A 9,953-nucleotide genomic window follows, 5' to 3' on the forward strand; every position below is an offset into this window, starting at 1 on the left:
GCCCACTCCCAAGCGCCTGGAAGATGAAAGTTGTCTCAAGGGGAACACCCCAGAGGAGTGGGAGGAGGAAGGGGGATTGGGATTTGAAAATATTTTTTGGAATTAGAACGGGAAGGGAGCTCGCCCCCGAGTTTCTGGCCTTTCGCTTCATCCCAGCCAAAAATAATAACGATGGCAATTTTACAAACAGCTTTCTGCTTCACATTTCTCCTAAAAGTTGATACTGGTCTGTATCTGGAATGGATTTCCGATTAAGCTTTTTTAGTAATCGGGTGGTGCTGCTTTACTAGTTTGGAGGGGGGGGGCGGTATTTATTGATTCTCCCACCCTGCCTTTTTCCTCAGTGAGGGACTAAAGCGGCTAACGTAATTCTCTTTCTCCGTTTTATTCTCACAGCAACCCTGTGGTGTAGGTTACACTGAGAGCATGTGACTGGACCAACGTCACCCAGCAACCTTGGGTGGCAGCGTACAGATCTAAACCTGGGTTTCCCAGATCGTAGACCAGGGGAGTCCAACTCTGGCGCTTCAGATGTGCATGGACTACAATTCCCATCTGCCCCTGCTGGCCTGGCTAATTGCCAGGGGCTGGTGGGAATTGTAGTTCATGAACATCTGGAGAGCCACAGGTTGCAGACCCCTGCTCTATGGCTCCCAATCTTGATCCTCCTTGATCTGAGATTGCAAATGCCTTAGCAGACCAGGTGCTCGACAGCAGCAGCAGCAGCAGCAGCAGGCCGTTGCTTTCACATCCTGCAGGTGAGCTCCCAAAGGCACCTGGTGGGCCACTGCGAGTAGCAGAGAGCTGATGGGAATTGTAGTCCATGCACATCTGAAGCGCCAGAGTTGGACACCCCTGCTGTAGGGTGATGTGTTCATCGCTGCATCGGGCTGGATTGCTACAAGCCAATTTGACAAGACTAGAAAAAGGGTGATGGCAAATTTAAATGACCATTAAATCGCAGGGCTCATCCAACGCTAGTGTGTTCGCCCGCCCATCTGTATCGTAGCTGGTTTCTTTGTCGCAAGTCGGCCTTTGGGCTCCATCCCCAAAAAACCGGTTGTAACTGGTTGTGCTGACCGGGGTTGCAAACTGTCCGCTTGGGTTGAGATTGGCGTGCAGACCTTATTCACAAGGCCACTGAGGTGCACCACGTGCCGTGAGGAAAACTTGTATGCGTGAACGTGACAGTTTGCCTTAGGATAAGAGCGCTTGGGTGTATACCCGGCTTCACTCAACCTTTAAAAAGTCTCAAAGTGGGCTCTACAAACTCCTTTTCTTTCGCATCTCTGCTGCAACAGACACTCTGGGTAGAGGCAGGTGGGAGACCAAGAAGAGTTCTGAGAGAACTGTGACTGGCCCCGTCACCCAGCGAGCTTCGTAAAGTGGAGGAGCAGGGAAGCAGAATTTGGTTACAGCCAGATAAGAGTCCTGCTGCTGCATGGCGCGAGGAGAGAGGGGAATCAAACCCAGTTCTTCAACCGGTCTTAACCACTACATTGCCACACTGTCTGCAAAGGTGTCATACCAAAGGCTGAATTCTGAGTCTGGCAGTGGAAAGGGGGACATCGGGTCAGAGTGCCAAGGGCTGAGAGCAGCCCAAGACTGCCCCATAGCCAAGCAGTTGTGTAGCCACTGTCCCTTATTTGAAAGCCCTCCCCTGCCCCCCCCTAAATCCAGATTCTGCACTACTATTAAGACACATCTCAGAGACAAAATCTGCCTTCTTTGCTTGAGGAAGCTCCATAGCTAGGAGACGCTCCCACCTCATGCGTTAAAAAATAGGAGCTCGATCCTCAAGAGCACAGGTGAAAATCAAACTTCATGACTTCCTCCAGATGTTATGCAAAACTATAGTTCCCATCATCCCCTGCCACAGCATGATGCTGTAGTCCAAGTAACATCTGGAGGGGTCAGCCGAGTTTGTTACACCTGTGCTCAAGAGTGTCAAAACCCAGGTCCAACGCTGAGCCTATTGACTTTTTAAAAATTGATTCACGTACCCTGGGGTAGGTTTGAGGGATGCTCGATCATCTGGCAGTTTGTGGGAACAAAACAACAAAATTTACCATTTGGGAAAAAAATCTGACCAGAGCCAATCGCAGCCCGCTGTTTCAGAGGGGGCAGCCCCAATTGAAACAGCCCCGACTCTCATTTTATGCCATTTTATAGGGTCGTCCACAGTGGCAAAACTGTTTAATTACTTTCCGAGGTTTTTTAAATCAAAGACGGAAGAGCTGCGTTGGTGTCACGCCAACCCTTGAGGGAGGCAAATTTCTTGCGTCGACAAGTTAGCAGGGAGCTAAGATGAGGAGTCCAGCCATTTTGGACGGGAGGGGCAGAGCTCGATGTTTATGGGATGCATTCCCCCACCACTTTGTCCTGGGACCTTTGCCTCCGACTCTGTAATCTTGCAAGGCTGTGAGCAGTTAATGCCTGCCATTAAAATGGAGAAGAATTTGAACGAGAGCTATTAAAGTGAAGACTGGATGAGGAAACTATGCATTTAACCATTAACTTAGTTACTTAGTGTTGCTTATGCATTAACTGGGTCAACGGACAAGAATAATCCTGGAATTTGTACATCTTTCTTTCTTTCTTTCTTTCTTTCTTTCTTTCTTTCTTTCTTCCTTCCTTCCTTCCTTCCTTCCTTCCTTCCCTGCTCTCACTGTATGGTGTTTGCCAAACAAGGAATTGCTTAATTCCTGGTTTCAAACAGATACTCCTGCAGCACAGACAAGGCAATTTTAAACATACCGTGTTTCCCCGAAAATAAGACAGTGTCTTATATTAATTTTTGCTCCCAAAGATGCGTTATGTCTTATTTTCAGGGGATGTCTTATTTTTCTGTGTTCTGTTCGTCGGGCATGCTTCCAAACAAAAACTTTGCTACGTCTTACTTTCGGGGGATGCCTTATATTTCGCACTTCAGCAAAACCTCTACTACGTCTTATTTTTAGGGGATGTCTTATATTCGGGGAAACAGGGTAGGGAAGACTCGAGAAGAAGCAAATACATCCTTCCCGTTGCTGGGAAGAAAGTTGGCAGTCTGGGGGCAGAGCGGAGTAAACCTGTAATAACCACTACAGAATCTTTTGGGTCTTCTGCTCCTGGCTCAATAGAGGTTGCCCCTGATGCCAATGGGTGGCCACGATGCTTGCCAGCCTGGGGGGGGATGATATACTTAAAATCATAATGGAGAAAAAAGAAGGGAATTTGTTACCCCTCCCTGGCTGCAGAGTTTAGTAGGGCAAGGTTAAAAGCTGACACGTCCACAGAAGGCTCCTGTGGTGGTCGGAAGCGCTGACTCATCGCAGCCGACTTATGATGACCTCGTAGCACTTTTAAGGGAAGAGGTCATTCGGAGGTGGTTTGCCGGGGCTTTCTTCGGAGCAGCAAACCTGGACTAAGCTGACCCGGCTTAGCTAGATCTGACGCGACGGGCTCAGCTGGGCCGTCGTTTTATTCTGTACGGCGGCTGAGCTGCAAAACAGACTTTGTGTCTTCAACGGACCTCGCCCAAAGGGTTAAATGTTCAAAATGCTCCTTTTAGACCAGGGGTCTTCAAACTATGGCCCTCCAGATGTTCAGAGACTACAATTCCCATGAGCCCTACCACTTGGCCATGCTGGCAGGGACTGATGGGAATTGTAGTCCACGAACATCTGGAGGGCCATAGTTTGAAGACCCCTGCTTTAGACCCTGGCTGTGATTTCCCTGTCCAAACAATCTCCTTCCACTTCTGGGATGAACGGAGGCCATCTTAAGTTGCTGGGTTCTTCCTGTTCAGACCTTTAGCTGCAAAGATGGGCTGGAATGAGCCAAGCCCCCAGAGCTGGTGCATTTGTAGACTTGGGGGCAGAAAAGGAAGAGGGTGCTATAACAGCCCGGGGGGCGGGGAGGATGCACTGAAGCCATTAGGGCAGGGGGGTCCAACTCTGGCACCCCAGATGTTCGTGGACCACGATTCCCATCAGCCCCTGCCAGCATGGCCAATCGTAGTCCATGAACATCTGGGGCACCAGAGTTGGAGACCCCGGCATTAGGGGATCCAGGCGGAAGCCGCTCTGTTTTTACAACACTGTTCTAAGCGTAAGTTCCTCGCCTTCTCGCCCTGCAGTGAAATAATTTTTCCTTACCCCTGAAGGCCTCAGCAGGTTCAATGAAGCGTGCCTCAGGCCTCAGACCCTCCGTGGGGCTCCCCATTTTGAGATGGGGCTTGCACTCACCAGCCAACTTAATTTGCAAAATTCCCCACAGGTGGCGGATGGCCACGGTGAGAATAAAGGGGCCCTCCGCGTTAAGAACCTCTTTGCCACAACACCGAGTCCCGTTTCTCCCGCGTTGGACTCGCGATTCCCTACACGTCTCCATTCCAGGATTTCTTTTTACGCTCTGGATCAAAGCTATTTATTTGCAGCGAAACCCTTCTCGAAACAGGGCATTTTTTTATCGTTAAGCAACAGCTTCCTAGTTTAAATTTGTCATGCGTTTGGAACTGGAGGGTCAATTTGCAAGAATAAGCAAGCAAGCAAAAAAGAAAGAGGCTGATTTGAATGACTTTGTTCTGAAAACCATGCACGCTGCACTACTTGAAAAGAAACTGAAATTGCAGGTGTGAAGGGCTCAGGTTTTAGCTTGGTCAGCAACAGCCCACGAGGGTGTTAAGGCACTTGATTAGACTAAGTTATTTGCTCATTCGTGGTCCATAATGAACTCTTTTCTGTCACGCTTAACCCCTTCTTTTCCAACTACATCCATGGTGGTGAACCTTTGGCACTCCAGATGTTCATGGACTACAATTCCCATCAGCCCCAATTGGCCAAGCTGGCAGGGGCTGATGGGAATTGTAGCCCACGAACATCTGGAGTGCCACAGGCTCGCCACCACTGGTCTAGGGCACAAATGGGTTACTCATCAGTCCTTGGGTTTGGCTGCCGTGGATTTTCCAGGCTGTGTGGCCGTGGTCTGGATATCATTCCACACTGTGCCACAGACAGAAACACTTCTTACCGTGAAATGCCTCTGAAGATGTCAGCCACAGATGCAGGCGAGAGCAAAAACGACCAGACCACGGCAACACGGCCACAGCACCCGGTGGATTCAAAGCCTTGGGCTCCCGTAATCCACTAATTTAATTTTATAGAAAGCGACATTTGGAAATTAAAGAACCAAGATTTGCGTGTAGGAAGAGAAAGGGCGAGGGAGGAGAATTCAGACAGTCAGCCAGATAAAGGGAACGGAAATGAAATTTAATCTAGTCGGTTTTTCGCCACCATTCATTTGTCAGCCATACTGGAATGAAAACCTTTTGTCTTTAAAAAAACAACTGCTTGCAGTTAAAACGCTTCTGCCTGAAGAAACATCAGCCGCCGTTCTCGAGTGCTGCACGAGCCGCGTGTTACCGGATTAGAAAGCTCTCTCGGTGACCGGAAGGGAATAAATATATTTCAGGAATCAAACTCAGCGAGGCAACAAAATAAATAGCAAAATCAAGATTAGAACATTTTTTTCCCCCATACAAATCAAAAGCTCCGACGATGGGTAATAAGATATATACACCTCTGGATTAAAACTATGTTGTTAGCAAATTTATAAGGGAACACTTCTGTCGTATATCTCTGTATAAATTTTTACTGGCTCGGGGCGAGGCTCAAACGCTGCCGTGGGTCCGTACGGGCCCGACCCTACCAGACAGCTGAATCCTGCAAGGCGGGGGGGGGATGCTCTAAAAGGGGTACTGGGATTATAATAAGCTTTTTACAATGCCAATAAAAGGTATTTGGGTTTGGGTAGTGGGGTCCGTCACACACATCCAATCCCCAACTCCCAGCTATCTAGGAAGCAAATTCTTCTGGAAAATTGTCCCATTTACACTGCGGTAGATTCAAAAGTATGCTTTAAGGTGCCCTCATTTCAAACATAAAGCTGGCCCGGTGTGCTAAGTCCACTAGCAACCCAGAGTGCTCCTCGCATGGTACCAACGCTCTGCGTTGTTGGTCCATAGAATGGAAAGAGCCTTCTTTGAGGGACACGTGTCCACCACGGCCAATTTTCTCATCCAGGAATCCTTGCTGACTTTCAGCCAAAACTCGAATATCCTGCGAACGCAGTTTGGAAACCTACGATTCGGTCTCTTTGCCAATAAACAGGGCCCTGACAGTGGCTACGCACACGTCACGCTCATCCGGTTAAAGGCAACTTCAACACTTTGTAGCTGCCAACACCGTGGGGCACAATGAGAAAGGCTTCACTGCCTGCCAGTTTTGGGGGGGGGGAGGCAGTGGCGTAGCACCCAGGGGGAAGGGTGGGACGTCTTGCCCCGGGTGCACGCCAGTGTGGGGGGGTTGGCGAGGCGTGGCAGGGGCGCAGGGCACACACGTGCCCCGGGCGTCGTTCCCCCCTCGCTCTGCCCCTGGGTGGGGCCGTTGGTTCAGAGTATCATTCTGAATCTGTTGCATAACCCCAACTCTCAGAGCCAAGCCCTTGGGAGCGACCATCTCTGAGACTAACAGCAGGATGCTAGCCAGCTTGTATCGATCGGTAGAAAATATCTGATTGGAAGACGGTTGATACAACAGCACCCAGTTGGGGCAATGCATGGACTGTCCCAATAACACGCCTTTCCGGTCTTCCTACTAAGTCTTGGTTGACTCCCGCCTCCACTCACGGTCAGTAATGCTGCCTCCAAATATTCTCACCGCCAGCTTCTCCGATGCCGGTCAATTCACTTCCCCTGCAATTCTTCCTTCCCAAAAATTACATTTACAAGAACCACTTGGGCCTTCTGCTTGACACAGAGGCTGCATTTCTTTGCGACCGCTGACGGGCCAATCGGCTTCACGTGGACCTTTCCTGCAGCCATGAGTTAGACCGAGTCGTGCCTGTCCTAAAGCTGCAACGCACCTGCATGCATGAAATGGGCCGCTGTCTAAGCATCTTGAAGTTATGGAATCACACAGATGCTGGCAGGCCCCGTAAGGGAAGGAGGGATGTCAGAAGAGGAATGAAGATGACCAGGGGTCTTCAAACTGTGGCCCTCCAGATGTTCATGGACTACATTTCCCCTCAGCCCCTGCCAGCAAGACCAAGTGCTGATGGGAATTGTAGTCCATGAGCATCTGGGGGGCCACAGTTTGAAGACCCCCTACAGAAGACCAACTTGGAACCCCAAAGCTATCAAGGTTATCTGTAACCATTGGGCCTGTGGCCAAGCAATCAGCCCCGTCAATCCACACTGGAGAGACTATTTGAAAGAAAGAAGGGATGACCAAGGTGAAGAAGCGACCGGTGGTCTTGGCAGGTCCTGCAGGAATACAAGGCACTATCTTTGCGGTCACCCTTTGGCCCATTGGCGCGACCAGAATCCAAGGTGAAAGGCCGCCTCCCACCGGTCTGGCTCACACACAGACAATGACACACAGGAAAGCTCTGCTTAAGAATCAATCCGCCATCCGCAGTGATGGGAAATGTTGGCAAGAGGCTGCAAAAGGCCTAGCAGAGAATGGCCAGAGCCAAACGCTAAAGGGAGGCTCTGATCTTTTGACACATCTATGGTGCGGAGGGGGGTCCCCCACAGTGGGCCAGCAGGAAAACAATGCCCCAGCACAGGTTCTGGCCTTCCCCACTCCCCAAATCTGCTCTATTGTCTTTCTCCTGTCCCAGCCCGATGAAAAGAAACGGGTCGGATCCCACAGGTGTAGTCCACCAGAGGGGGTGTGGTTTCCAACTACTGCTGGAGGAAAAAGCCTAAGTTAGCAGACGATCCATGAGACCTGGTCGCTTGTCTGCCAGGGTAGCGAAGCAGACCCCGAACGTCTCCTCTTCCGACGAGAAGAGGGAGGCCCCGTCCACCTTTCCAGGCCATATAGAAGAACGGGACTCATCCCGCCAAGACAGGAGTGATGGAGAGATGTCCCTCTCGTCTACCTTTCTTTGCCTGTGCCCAGTTTTGAAGGAGGATTTTGGCGGACACGAAGGAACAGGTGGGTTTCCAAGGACAAAAAGAACGGGGGGGGGGGCTGAATAAAGGGATTCTGCGACCCTCTAGAGCACAGGTGTCAAACTCACGGCCCTCCAGATGTTCATGAACTACAATTCCCATTAGTCCCTCCCAACACAAGCATCGGCTATACTGGCAAGGGCTGATGGGAAGTGTGGTACACGACCATCTGGAAGGCCGTGAGTTTAACACCTATGTCTTTCTAGAGTAGAGGTAATCCAACTCTGGCACTTCAGATGTTCATGGGCTACAATTCCCATCAGCCCCTGCTGATATTCGTGGGCTACAATCCCCATCAGCCCCAACTGGCCATGCCAACAGGGGCTGATGGGAATTGTAGTCCATGAACACCTGGAGCGCCAGAGTTGGACACCCCTGCTCTAGAAGCTAAGTTTCTATGGAATGAGGGTGATCTTGCCATCTAAGGATACCGGAACTGCAAGCCTTCTCCTGATTCTGGCCAAACAAATCTTTTAAAGCCGCCCTTCTTGACTTATATACACATGAAACAAGATTTTGCTTTCCCCTGTGCCGACGTGGGGGCGGAGGGTGAGGCAGAATTGCTCCCACGCGGTCTGGGCTAGTGGCAGTTCCAAGCACTTCAAAGATCGGGCGACAATAAGATATAGCCTTCCTCCCTGCGCACCATTTCCCCGGAAGGAGAAAAAAATAAAAAAGGGGGCAGGGCGAAGATCTATTTTCTAGCAAAACCGACCCTTTCATCTTTTGGTCTCAGCAATAGTAAATAATCTGGAAAAAAATAAACGGGACAGGCCGGCTTTGAGAAAAAGGGAAGGGAGGAAATACCGTAATGCGTTTTGACTGGCAAGTTGGCAAATGCAGATACTTTGAGATTCACTGATGAAACGGAAAGCGGTTCTTAACAGAGATAGCTTTCGGTCCCATCCTGCCCCCCCCCCTCCCTAAAATACCTACTGCTTCCTAATGGGCTTTTCAGTGGTAAAGGGGTGGAGATGTCTTCTCCCCCCCTCCTTTTCAAATTATTAGGATTGTCACACTCCCAACCCAAAGGGGGAGCAACACACACAGATTCCAGGTCTCTCGCTGAGAACGAGCAAAGGGGAAATAGGAGCTACCGGGGAAACGTTGGCGTACATGGAATAAATGCAGGAGCCACAGTAGTCCTGCAAGTTCGTGGGCGTTTGGCCCATCTCCAACGTCGGTCTGCGTGGGAACACGTCTTGCACCAGATCCAGCATTTAGCAAATGACAAACCAGAAAGCAGGAGAGAAGTCCTGGGGGGGGTGGGTGGGGGGGAATGGAAAGCTACATGCGGTGCAATAAAATCTCATGCCAATTCCGCCCGTCATCTGGAGAGCAAAATCTTGGGCCCGCCTGGCTGAAAGAGGACACCTGCTTTTCCCATGCCACCCCTAGAGTAAACGCACCCAACATTTAACCAGCCTTTTCGGGAGTAACTAGGACAGGCGAGCTTGGCTTTTTGCCGTTCACGGTTCGGTACACGGTTTCGGGCAAGATACCTTCCCGGAGACCACGCTGGTCAGCTCCGCAAACCCACACTCGTTCGTGAGACCTACACAGTGTAACTGGCCCATATCTAGGGCATCCAAGGTGGGGGGAGAGAAAGTCTTTGGGGGAGGGGCCAGGGCTTGGCCCCCTTCTGGCAGTGGCTGTGCTGGAACAGGGAAGGGAAACAGGAAAGGAGAGCCACGAAAAACTGTGCAACCTCCCAGCCCTCGCCAACGATGACAGATCCAGCTCGTTCTTCCCTTACCCGTCTACAAGCCCCGTTTGACCACCACCTTCCCAAGAGGATCTCGATTAACGGGGCCAGGCTGTCTGCTCTTGTTCCCGTCCTTGGTCGGTGAGGCACCTAATCACACGCCGCCTGCTCGCTGGTCTCGAACTAATCCGGCGGCCGTTTGGCGACCCCTTGCTGATAATATCTGTACTCTAAAGTGACCTTTGT

General features: G+C 50.6%; 1 long non-coding RNA gene across 1 annotated transcript in view; it reads right to left on the minus strand.

Annotated features, from left to right (window-relative positions):
- Positions 1-298: 298 nt before the first annotated feature.
- Positions 299-9,953, minus strand: part of LOC125425153 — a 13,736-nt gene continuing 4,081 nt past the window's right edge. Inside the window, exon 2 of the long non-coding RNA XR_007243321.1 lies at positions 299-371. This is a non-coding gene — a long non-coding RNA (uncharacterized LOC125425153). The remainder of the gene's footprint in view (positions 372-9,953) is intronic.

This window comes from Sphaerodactylus townsendi, unplaced genomic scaffold, assembly GCF_021028975.2.
Source record: "Sphaerodactylus townsendi isolate TG3544 unplaced genomic scaffold, MPM_Stown_v2.3 scaffold_19, whole genome shotgun sequence".
Lineage (NCBI taxonomy): Eukaryota > Metazoa > Chordata > Lepidosauria > Squamata > Sphaerodactylidae > Sphaerodactylus > Sphaerodactylus townsendi.